The 12,434-nt window shown below is 35.6% G+C and overlaps 1 protein-coding gene across 6 annotated transcripts in view; it reads left to right on the plus strand.

The window, feature by feature from the left end:
- TENM2 (teneurin transmembrane protein 2) overlaps positions 1–12,434 on the plus strand; it is a 1,195,335-nt gene that overhangs the window by 307,460 nt on the left and 875,441 nt on the right. The window lies entirely within an intron of this gene.

The following is a 12,434-nucleotide window of genomic DNA, read 5'->3' on the forward strand; positions in this document are numbered from 1 at the left end:
TCTAATAAGTCTCCTATTTTGTTTCCCTACACCAAGCAGGTAAGCTTGCTATGGATGTCATAGCACAAGTTGAAAAAGGAAAAACAAGGACCACTAGTCTCCCTCTCTCTGATCCGAGTGGGCTGTAACTACAGAGAGTCCCGATTCACAACTTCTCAACTTTCCCGATGGTGGAGAAACCGTATATGCATTCAGTACACCTCTTGATTTAGGATAGGATTACTTCTGGTTAAGTCGTAAATCGAAAATATCGTAAGTCAAAAATACACTTTTGACTTACTGTACTTTTCACATTGTGATGGATTACGCAGGATGTAACCCTACAGTACGTCAAGAAACATCTGTAGAATAGAAGCAATCTCTTCCAAAGGTCAAACCAGGATGGACTTCTCAGAAAAGGAATGTCTGCAAACAGCTTGAGAACCTCATCTGCTATTTGCTTTCTCCTCACCCCCCCACCATTCAAATTCAAACCGTAGGGCTATGGAAGGTCTTCTGAACTGCAAATCCAGGCTCCAGACTAAGCCATAGGACATCACTCTGTCAACAAACACTTAACCTGAGGCTGGTTTTTGTCTCTGGTTTGGAAGCTGGAAATACAGACCTAAAGAAAGCACAGTGCATGCTCTCAGGAAACCCACAGGCTGGTGCTCAGGAGGCACAAGGAGCCTTATAATGCTAGCACCATCTAGAAAGGAGCTGGTAGACAGAAGCACAGTTATCACAGGACCAGAAGGCCGGCTTCCTGGAGACTGCTGTAGAGAATATTCTGTGCTGCCAGTCAGAGTTGAGTTTGCTGAAGATTTCCTGAGATCCATTTAGGTTTGCTCCAGTGTGAACTAGATTACTAAAATAGACAGGGAAAATAGCATCCCGATATTTAAATATATGATTACCCTTTCTTTATAAGTACTTAGCTGGAAGTGTCTTAGGATGAATACTAAAGCGCGTATCTGTGAATGTAGACCATATTGGAAACAGATTTACTGTCCCAAAGCGTAGTGCTTACTCAGCCATCTGATGAGATGTGAGCGCTGAGCAGTTTGAGAGGGATGCATAGAACTGTTTTATTACAAGATGCTGTTATGAGTTATAGCAGCTTTCCTTATGCTCTACGGCTGTCGCCAAACAAGTTACATGAATATAAGCAGTTTTATTTGCAATTTTTTGCTTACATTTTCTTAGCATATTCGGATTATGGCTTCTCACAGCTCCGCTCGTGCTCCTATGGCAATCCCAGTGTATTGCTTTATTCAGAGCCGAAAGGAACCTTTAAAAATATTTGTCAAAAGTCCTCCTTAGAGTACGCAGGGTTAGTGTTTATTGATGTTATCACCTGGCACTTATTTATAAAAGAGGAAAAGAAAAAGAAGCATTTTTACTCTTGGAGATAAAGCTTTTATTTCAGGAAAAAATTATAAATACATGAATTAGCCTCTCATTTGATGCAGTTGTAGTGACTCCTGAGTAGGTTTTGTGTTTTAGGGGGGAAAAAAACCATAAAAATAGAGTTTTAAATTTCATCTGATCAGGATTGAACCCAAAACAACTAAAATAAGAAAGAATTAATTTCGTATGAGAGATGTTCACCAGGCTTCGTTGTTACATACAAATTATAGGCTGGAAAATTAGTGTTGTTGATTCCCCTTGAATGCTTGAAAGTGAATCAGAGAAATTGATGACGTTAATAAAAATGACAATAACAGTAAATTAGTTTATGCTAAATGTAAATAATTGTTAAGCTGGGACCTGAATGAACCTCAGACAGCTAGGGACTTAGTCTGAACACAGTTTATTCTTATTTTATTAAGCATCCTTTAAATAGAATTAATTGTGATATTAATAATTACAATAAATATTTAACATGCAGTGCTCATTACTCAGAGCTGTTCCTCATCTCACTATTTATTTTTGGAAACTAGTGTGTTCATTAGAGGTTGGCTTGGCCCGGGGTTTGTGGGACACTGGATATCTGAACATGACTCCATAACCAGGCTGCAGTGAGAAGAGGAGTAGAGGGTACAGGTGTCGGATGGGGTTTTAGGTAATTGGAAGGTTCAGTCTTTGAAGAGTCTTTTAAATTACTTGCATTGGATTTTTTTTTTCTGGTTGTAAAAGTAATTTCACAACCTTTGTAAAGAATTTGAAAATAACAAATACATAAAGAAGAAATTAAAACAGCTTATTGTTGTACCTCTCAACAGCAATTGTTACTATCATTTTGGTATATTTATTTCCTAGTCTTTTCGTTGTTTGCGTGTATGTGGAAGGCATTTCCAAAATTGGACTTATATGTACTATTTATATACTACCCTGCTCATTTTACTTCTCTCATGAATGGTTTCCTTTTCTAAACATAGTCTTCTGAAATATGATTTCTTGAATAACTGTGTAGCATTGTCATATGATCTATCACACTGTACTTTCCATCTAATCTTTTTTACTTAAAGAATTTTAGTTTCTGTACATTTTTTGTTATTATACTATTTCAGTGAACATCATTCTACATAAATCTTTGTACATGTCCCTCATTTTCTCAGAATACATTTGCATTTTAAATTATGCTAATGTAGAGGTAAAAAAAAAGAACAAATAGGCTAGGTTTTGATATAGGTCTAAATGTTTAGGGCACACATCTAAAATCAAAAATGCCTTTAAAGATAAAATTTAACTTCTACTTACAAATCATATCCTAAGATTTTCAGCCACATATGCAACAATCTCTTCACATCATATTCTGAAATGTGTCATTTTTGGTATAATGATATTTTGTTAAATTTTAAATTGCAAGAACGTAAGAACCCCATGTCATATTTCTCTGGAGCCCGGTTAAGGAGGGAATTATTTAAGGTCATGTGACTACCTTTCAAACCTCAGTTTCTTTGCAATGGCATTATAATTGCTAAATCCTAGGAAATTGGGAATAGTAGCATAAATATAATTTTAATTTTTTGCCCTTAACCATATGCATTTATTGTCATATACATATGTGCATAAATATACATGTTACATATACATATTATATAAATCACATGTAACATATTATACATATTAAACACATTAAAATATATGATTAGATATTTATGTTCATGAACATATATACAAGTCACAATGTTAAACATTTATTATTCAAAGAGTTTGTGCACAGAGTCAAGTGATTTGACTGTGTGCGATGTGTTTTAATCAGGCAATGATTAGAACAATTAATAATAAATACGGTAGACCATATAGTCATCTGGTCTACCATTAGACTCCACTTTCCCTAGCTGTAAAGTATTGCTTAGAGTTTATCTTGAAAGGAATTCCTGCACTGTGGTCTGAAGCACACAGATGCCCAGAACAGAAAAAATGGAGCCAAGAGACAAAGACAAGGCTTGCAGGATTTTTCTGTCTCATTTTCTATGTGTCTGTGGGAAGCTTTCCACCTATACAACAAATAATCCCTAGGGAGGCCAATGTCATGATATGAGAAAGGAACAAAAAATGAAATGATGTCTGAATCCCATGGGAAAAATTGGTCTTATGTGAAAATTAATCTCACTGTGTTATAACATTTGCTACATACACCTGAACAAAAGAAAAAAAAAATTGTGAGAAGATGCTTTTTCCCATGCAGTTATCTTTCATAACCATCTCTTTAGTTTTGTGTGGTGCTGTGCAAATGATTCTGTCTAAACCATGATGTTCTCAGGGGTTTTGGTAGCTGAGGAGCCAGCACACTTTCTACCAGACAGGACCTTGGTGAAGCAGAGTCAAGCATGAGGACAGCCCTGTCCTCATGAAGCCTGGATCTTTACTCTTGACTCCATTTTTTTCTGTTCTGGGCATCTCTGTTCTTGAGGCTATGCTGCAAGAGTTCCTTGTGAGATAATCTCTAAGAGTATTTTATAGCTAGGGACAGTAGAGACTAATGGTAGACCAGATGTCTATATGGACTATGGTATTTATTATTAAGATTCTAGTAGAACTTACTTCTTCATCTTGGCAAATCACTTACCCACTTTAAGACTTAATTCTCTCCCCTAAAATTAAGCCAAGAGAGGCATGATGATCTTTAAGATCCTTCTCAGATCACTCACTCTGTTTGTGCTTGTATGTAGACTCAGGTCCAGCTCTTCAGGTGACCTGCTAGATTCTTGCATGTGTCTAATCATTTTAATTCCACATAATTAATACCAAAGTGCAAGAAATCTGGTGAGAGAGAACCACAACTGCATTTAAATGTACAAATATAGGTGAATCCCATTTGGAGTAAAGAGGCTCCAGATATCTCCAAAAGGAGTGTCCATTCTACTCCACCTATTACCTCTGCAGAATGTCAATTTCATGCTTGCCAAGATAATATCAGATTATGTCATCCCCAATCCCTGATCCAAGTGGGTTATGTTTATAAATGTTGAATGACTGACACAGCCTCTCAGTATTGCCTTACAGTGGCTAACAGTGTTGTAAAGAGACTGGACATTTTGGAAAAGATTCATATGGATTTTAATTATACAAATGTGGGGCTCCAAAATCTCTTTCTTTAGGTTTTTTTCTTTCTGTACTCCTGAAGAATTGAATGTTTGTTCTCCTATTATGCTTATCAGTAAATTCTTAATTTTGTTAAAGAAAAAAAAATCCAGGGCAAGTGCTTACATTATCACCATCATCTGCTCGAAGCCTGAATTTCATTAAGTAGATTGTTAATAAAATGAGGAATGATATATCACAACTGCAATGCTGTGTCTCCCAAAGTTAATGAAGAGTTATAATTTTCTAGACGACAAATTAAAAGGCTGTTAAAGTAGTTGGTAAGACTGTCAACGGATTTAGCAACATTCCAATTAAAATAGGGCATTAAAGAGAATTAAAATCTTGAATTTGGAGAAATGAGAAAATATGTTTAATATGTGATTTAATATAGTTAGGAGCTCTGGAATATTTACATAAGATGAGATGGATGTCATCTTAAAGATACCATGACACATTTTTTAAAAAGTGGGATATCACTATCTAACACAATTTCACAGACTTGGTCAATAATTTGCTTGCCTGAAACCTTAAAATTATATTTTTAAATTATAGAACCAACATTATAGCAATAATATTTTAATATATAATATATATTAAATGCATATTTTACATATCATATCAATATATATGTTGTATATATTAATAATATATACATTTACACATTACTCATTGCTAACAAATCAAGTTTTCCATTTTCATTATAGCTTTCATTTATCTGAATATATTTTTACATAATATTGTTACAATTTTATTATACTTTAGTCTTACATATCCTTACTGTTTTCCTTTTCAATCACTGAATACCATTAATTGGATTGATGAGGTATATTTTCCTTAGCCATTCCCTTGATGTTAAGTAATTAAATCCCTTCCAATTTTTACAATAATAATAAGATTCAATATATAATTTTATATACATTTAGAGTAAGGTTCTAGAAATGGGATTACTGGATCAAAAAGTATTAACACTTTTGTGGCTCTTTAAACATTATCAAACTACTTATCAAATGACTTTTATCATTTTACACAACCACCAGTGATTTAACGACAGTTGTAACTCAACTACAAGGTGGACAGCATTAGATTGCATCATTATTTTATAATTTTTGCAAAATTAATAGGTAAGCTGACACCATATGGTTGTTAACTTATTTTTAACCAAAGTGCCCCAATAATTTCACAGATAATTAGATAACATGATCATTTTTCTCTATTAATTTGGCTTTCTATATTTTATTCTTCGACAAGTGGTAATATGTAAGGTGGCCCATATATGATGCCATAATTTTCTTTTAGCAGATTTTTGAGATAGTCATAGAATTGAGATTAAGCTTAGCTCAGAGGTACCCATGGAATGAATAGGCCTCTGTTGCCAGAAATAATATTTAATATAGTAAGAAAGTGTTTAGAGAAGTGTTATAGAGTCAATAACAGGCATAGTGAGGATGATTTTTTTTCAAGTGCTACTGAACTTGAAAATTGAGCCTTTCTATGAGTATTTCAGGAGCTATAACATTCTTTTCAGTCCTAAAGCAAAGATGAAGGAGAAACAAGGAAGGACAGAGAAAATGAACAGGAGAAATATGCTGAAGTGGACAGGTTGTCCCTGAGTATATGGCAGTGGGCATTCTACATGGTGCAAGAAGTGAGGATGAACAGACCTTTTTACATTTTCCACCTTTGTTAGATAATAGAGAAAATTAAGAACAACTGTAACTAAAGCTCTAGAGATCCACTTTGGAAAACAGAGACCTTGTATTGAAGATTCTATTTGCATTTCACAGTTCCTTGCCTGGAACACTTCCGTTAGCATGGCTCACTCTGTCACCCCCTTCAGGTCTCTCCTCAAACATTATCTCGCCCTGCCTACTCTCTACATAATATAGAAGTTCTATATACCCCATTTGCCATTCACTCCTTATTCTTCTTTGTCACGCTTCATGCTTCTTGACCTGTCATTTGCTTATTTGCTTATACTTGTCTATAAACTGCAAGAATTTAAGCTCCATGAGGGCAGAGACATTTTTTTCTGTCTCTTGCTTACTACTTCATCCTTAGATCCTGATAGAGCAATGCCTGGCATGTAATAGATGAGTCACAAATACTTATTCCGTGAAGGAATGGCTGAATGAATTATAGAAAAGCACAAATGGAGAAACTGCCCAAACTCTGGTTGAGATATGCAACCAGACACAAATGAATGACTAGTCCAGTATAGAATTGTACATAAGCTGATGCAGTTTGGGGACCAAGACACTGTGTAAGATTGGATCTGGAATCAAACCTTTTTTTGTAGTCACATCTGCCTAAGTGTTTCTTCATTTCTTTATGAAAAGGGATTAAAGATAGATATATTAAAATAATATACAGAAGATATATTATATAAAGATAGATATATTAAAATAATATACAGAAGCTCCCTGTATATTATTTTCAATTAGGTGTGATCACACCTACATGTTAACATATGGATGTGTATATATCCATGAATACACATAAGTAAAAATATATATACACATACATGCACCACCACCCCCAAACGTGCATGCTTGTATGTGTATATGGTTGAAGTGCACTTTAGTAATCTCTGTAGAGGGCGTCCCAGTGAGTAGTCAGTAGAGTTAGATAATGTCAACTAATATTTTTCTGTCTTTTTAAAGCTTGTTAAGAATTTTTTGAGATATGGAGAAAATGTTGGATTTTTCCCCCTTTCGTTTCTTTATTCAATATGCATCGATTCTTACCAAGTACCCATTGTGGAGCCTGCACTCTTGACAGCTTTGCACTTCACTATTGCTCAGTACCTCACTGAATAATCAACTGATTTTCTAATTACATATTGTAATGATTATGATGCATGTGTGTTACATTTTTTATTTCAAAATGTTACAGGGGTACATATGTTTTTGGTTATATGGATTGCTTTTTATAATTCTTGATTCAGGGTCGTAAGTATGCCTATCACCCAGATAGTGCTCATTGTACCCATTAGATAGGTTTTCGCCCATGTTCTCTCCACCCTTGGTTGATTTTCCTTGAATTTTACTTCCCTATATGCACGTGTGCTCTTCTGTTAGTTCTAATTTAATAGCGAGTGCATGTGGTGCTTGTTATTCCATTCTATAGATACTTCACTTAGGATAATGGTCTCTAGTTCCGGCCAAATTGTTGCAAAAGGCATTGACATGTCCTTCTTCAAGGCTGAGTAGTACTCCATGATGTCCATATACCACATTTTGTTAATCCACTCATGAATTGATGGGCATTTGGGTTGATTCCACATCTTTGCAATTGTAGTTTATACTGCGATAAACATTCAAGTGCAGGTGTTTTTTTGATAAAATGCCTTTTTTTCCCCTTTGGATAAATACCCATCCATGTCAACATCTGTTGTTTTTGAACTTTTTAGTAGAGGCCATTCTGACTGGAGTAAGGTGAAATAAGTGAATTTCCATTGATAATTATAGTTAGAATTCAAATGCTCATATTATATAGGACAGAAATAAGGCTTTCTAAAAAGAGTTATGCTTTACTATGGCTAGTTGTGCTTTTCTAAGAGTGTTACAAAAAAATAAAGAGCACATAGTAATGTCTTCTTATGTCACAGTCTTCTCCTCAGCCCTTGGTCACTTGTCACTTTTCAGCTTTTTTTCTTATCACATTGGTGACTTGTAGTATCACTAACCCTAACTTTCATTCCATCTACAATTCCCCTAAGCCAGTAGACTGACCTAATTTGAAATGGCCATGGTCATCAAAGGCAGAAATTCTCAGCAGTCAGTAACGCCACTAGAAAGGATCCGTTCAGTAGGCTCGTGATTCTCCTTATTCAAGGAATGGCCTTTGGTGTTTTGGCTTTGAAATAAATTGATTTTATTTTTATAATTAGCTCTCATTCATTTTTAAAATATTTCTTTTCTTCATTCCAAATCAAATCTGCACTGAACTGTCTCTGTGGTAGTTATATTTCTCAGCGCGTCTTTTATTCTCCTGTAGAATTGAGAATCATCCTGCTAGAAGGGACCAGGAAAAGACCAACTCATCAACCCTACAGTTAATCACTGAGTGAATTCAGCTCTTTTGCCATCTACCTTTCTACCAGGCACTGGATCTCCGAGCATCTCTCTATTATTCCTTTTGTGTGTTGTGCTCAACGGAAATTTTCCATATCTCCATCTCTGCGACTCTGCTGTGAGGGGCAATCTTTTAGGCACTGCCTGCCATTGTGATTATTGCCAATATCACTGAATTAAGGTAATCAGGCCACATTCATTGCATGCACTTGGAGCAGAAGCTGAAACCACAGGTAAAATTGAAATGCCCGGTAATGGCCATTTCAGTGTCAGTTTCCTGTTTTTTTTCCTAAAGTGCATTTGCTTTTGCTTTTCTTCCTTGCCTGCTGAGATCATTGTGTGGGTGTGAGTGTCTGAGGGCTCAGGTTGATAAGTTGCAAAGGAAAAGGGGGGAAAGAAGGCCACACAGCTAGAATAAATAAATGCATGAAAATCTATGGTGCTCTAGCATGCCCTACTGCCACGGCTCCATCACTACACAAGGATGTCCTCCTAGATTAACTTCAGCATCAGAATTCTGAAGGCAGGGAAGCAGAAGTAGCAGCTGTGGGAGCTCCCTAAAGTGGAGCCAGGCATGACATTCTGAATTTCGAAATTGCAAACCCACAGTTCAGTAGGTTGCAGCAACACAGAATGCAGATGGCGTGTTCCTTTGGATTGTCAGTGTAGTTCTACAGTATATATAAATGGCTTCGGTTCACTCCTGTTGGCTCTGTCACTGCCTTTTAACACCAATATGTCAGTAAAGCCATGTTGCAGTGACAATCATGTGTTGGTAATGGGGCTCAGAGGAGAATACCTTGGGAAAATTTGAAATTAACCATTTCAGAATGGAAGAGTCTTTTAAATATGTTTCATGTTAGATAAATGAAATGCATGGTGCACTAGGTATGTTAGTTGACTGTAATAACTGGGGTTTACTTAATATATACTATGGAATTTAAGAATAGTTGAAATTGTTCATTCTTTTTTTTTTTACACAAATACCTGCGTTTCTCCACAGTATAAATAAAACTAGTGTCAACAGAAAAAAAGCCAAGCTCTATAAAATAATTTTAAAGATATTTATTCTGAGCCAAATTTGAGGACCATGACCCGGAGCCATGCCCAAGAAGACTTGAGCAGGTGGACTTACTGTGGTTGGGTTACAGTTTGCTTTTGTACATTTCAGGTATACAGGTGTTACAGGTAAAGTCATAGATCAATATGTGAGAGGCTTACATTGGTTTGGCCAGAAAAGATGGGCCATCTTAAGGGGAGGGAGCTTACAGGTTATAGGAGGGTTTAAAGATTCTTTGACTTGTAATTGGTTAAAGACATGAAGCTTTGTCTAAAGACTTGGAGTGCTTTAAGATAAGGAGCTGTTGATCAGAGACAAGCCATCTGACATATATTCATTGTGTAAATTGAGGACCTGTAGGTTTGTCTTACATACCCTTAGGCCTGTTAATGGGTTACAAAGGATGTCTGTCTCCAAGAAGGGAGGGGGGCATGATGAGCCCTGTTTGACCTCCCTTCTTGTGGCAGGCAGTTTAGTTTTAGGATATTCCCTTGACGAAGACGGGGGTCCATTCAGTCAGCTGGTGAGGGGTGAGCCTTAAGATTTTATTTTAGTTCACACTAGCTAAGTGCACATCATAACCATCCCAGTGATTAAACCATCTGCTTTTCATCTGTAAATATCAAATAATAGAGTCAGAGTAAATACAAGGCTGTAATTAACTTTAAGAACTTCACTGATATACTATCAGAATAGAGCCTAACTACTTTTCCAATGGCAGTCACGTCAAACAGAATAGTTTTCCTTTAAAGTCAGGCTTATAGGCTTCTCTACGGATACTTCTTTCACAATACACAGCTCTCTGGCCAGTTGAGAGAATTAGGTCTCTAACCATTTGCAATATCACATGTTCTTCCTGGTGTCTCAAAGCTAACAAGTGGGATCTATACATGTGAGACTTACTTAGAAAGTACATTTAAAAAAAAAAAATTGTAAATTACATTTTTGAGACTAGCAGCTTGGCATTGTCTTCTACTAAGTTTAGGAAAAGGAGAGCAGTGGGAAAGCCAACAAAATCAGATTTTCTTAGAAGACCGATTAGTTATGTCTTGCAAAAGCAACGTGTCAATTAAGGTTTTCTTGTATGGGAAATTTAGAGATTTTTTTTTTTTTAAAAACCTGTCTATCCAAATATACTTGGCCAATTTAAAACTACGACTTTACCTCACTAGGGACCCATTGGTGATGGTGAAAGTAGTTTAAGACCGTTCACATTTTGGTGGGACAGGTAGAATTTTATGTTTCACTGTTGTAGAACGTGTAGAATATGTGTAGAGCATACTGCATGTATAATGTAGTTAATGATTACATATCCTAATTCTGCTTTTTAGTTGCATGACCTTGGCTAAGTTAATACATTTCTCTTAGTTTCATGTTTTTTTGTTGTTGCTGTTGTTTTATTTTTGTTTTAAATAGAGATAATACTACTTTATTTTGGCTTGTTTTATGTATTAAATGAGAAAAGCCATGGAAAGGCATTTTTAACAAGTTGCCTGGCATTTAGAAATCCTCAGACAGTGTTAGCAATGATCATTATTATGTTAATTACATTTACCCATACAACCTAGGAAAGCCATAGAAGGAAAACCAAAAGCCAACTTTATTTATCCATCTGCATTTTTTAAAAGGCCTTTCAGAATCTTACTGTGAAAATGATTTAGAATTCCAGGTGGTTAATGCTAGAAGGAAAGCAACAAGATTTAACTCTAACCCTACTCATTTTACAGCTGCAAAAAAAGAAAAAACCCAGAAAAGTCTAGGAAGTGACTATTCCAATGACATGCATCTATTTGGACAATAAACCATGTCAGGGTGCTAGGTTTTCTCTAGTCTGGTGTGATTTCTGCTATGCCCCATGGCTTAAAAATTAACTGGACTTCTTATCTCTGAAAAAAGAATTACTTCAATGTTAACTTCACTTTGTATGCAAACCTATCTAGAACCTATTAAATGGTTGGAACCAAGGGACCAGTTAGTATGTATGATATAACCACTGGTAATAAGCAAGGTCACTACCATGTTAAACACTATATCCAACAAATCTTTGACCATTCATTCTGCAAATACTTATTAAACCTCTGGTGTATGTCAGGTACTCTGATAGCAGTAATAATAGTTAATATGTGTTGAACACTTATGGCATTTCAGGCCATAGGCTAAGAACTTTGCTTGTGTAATCTAATTTGATTCCAAAAGAAACCTTACAAAATAAGTACTATGATTAGTTCCATTTTATGACATGAAGAAAAAGCAAAATCAAATAAGGTACAAGTCCTTATTCTATCTTAGCAGATGACCTGCTGAACTATAGCCTCTAGAACAAGAATAATATTTGTCTTCTGGCACACAGCTGATGCTCAATAAAATATTTGTTCAATGGGTAGGCATACAGTCTAATGGAAATGAAATAAGTATGGAAAAGTTAATGCAATAAAACTGTTTAATACAGTAGAAAAAAAACAATGTACTGAAATATATTAACAGTTATGACTCAGAAAAGAAAATGGGCGAATTCAGGAAAGACCCAAATAGATCGATTTTTAAATATGCAGGTGAATCCTGACTTAAGGGACATCTCAGATTCAGGACTTCTTTTCTTTTGATGGACACTGAACAGGTCATTTAAGGCCTGGCCATCTAGGAATGCTATGGTTTGAATGTGTGTTTCCTTGAAAACTCAATGTTGAAATTTAATTGCCACTGTAACTATATTAAGAAGTCGGACCTTTAAGGTGAGATTAAGCTATGTGGGTTCTGCCTCCCTGGGTGAGATTATTATAAAAGGG

The sequence above is a fragment of the Microcebus murinus genome, chromosome 21 (genome assembly GCF_040939455.1).
Source record: "Microcebus murinus isolate Inina chromosome 21, M.murinus_Inina_mat1.0, whole genome shotgun sequence".
NCBI classification, from domain to species: domain Eukaryota; kingdom Metazoa; phylum Chordata; class Mammalia; order Primates; family Cheirogaleidae; genus Microcebus; species Microcebus murinus.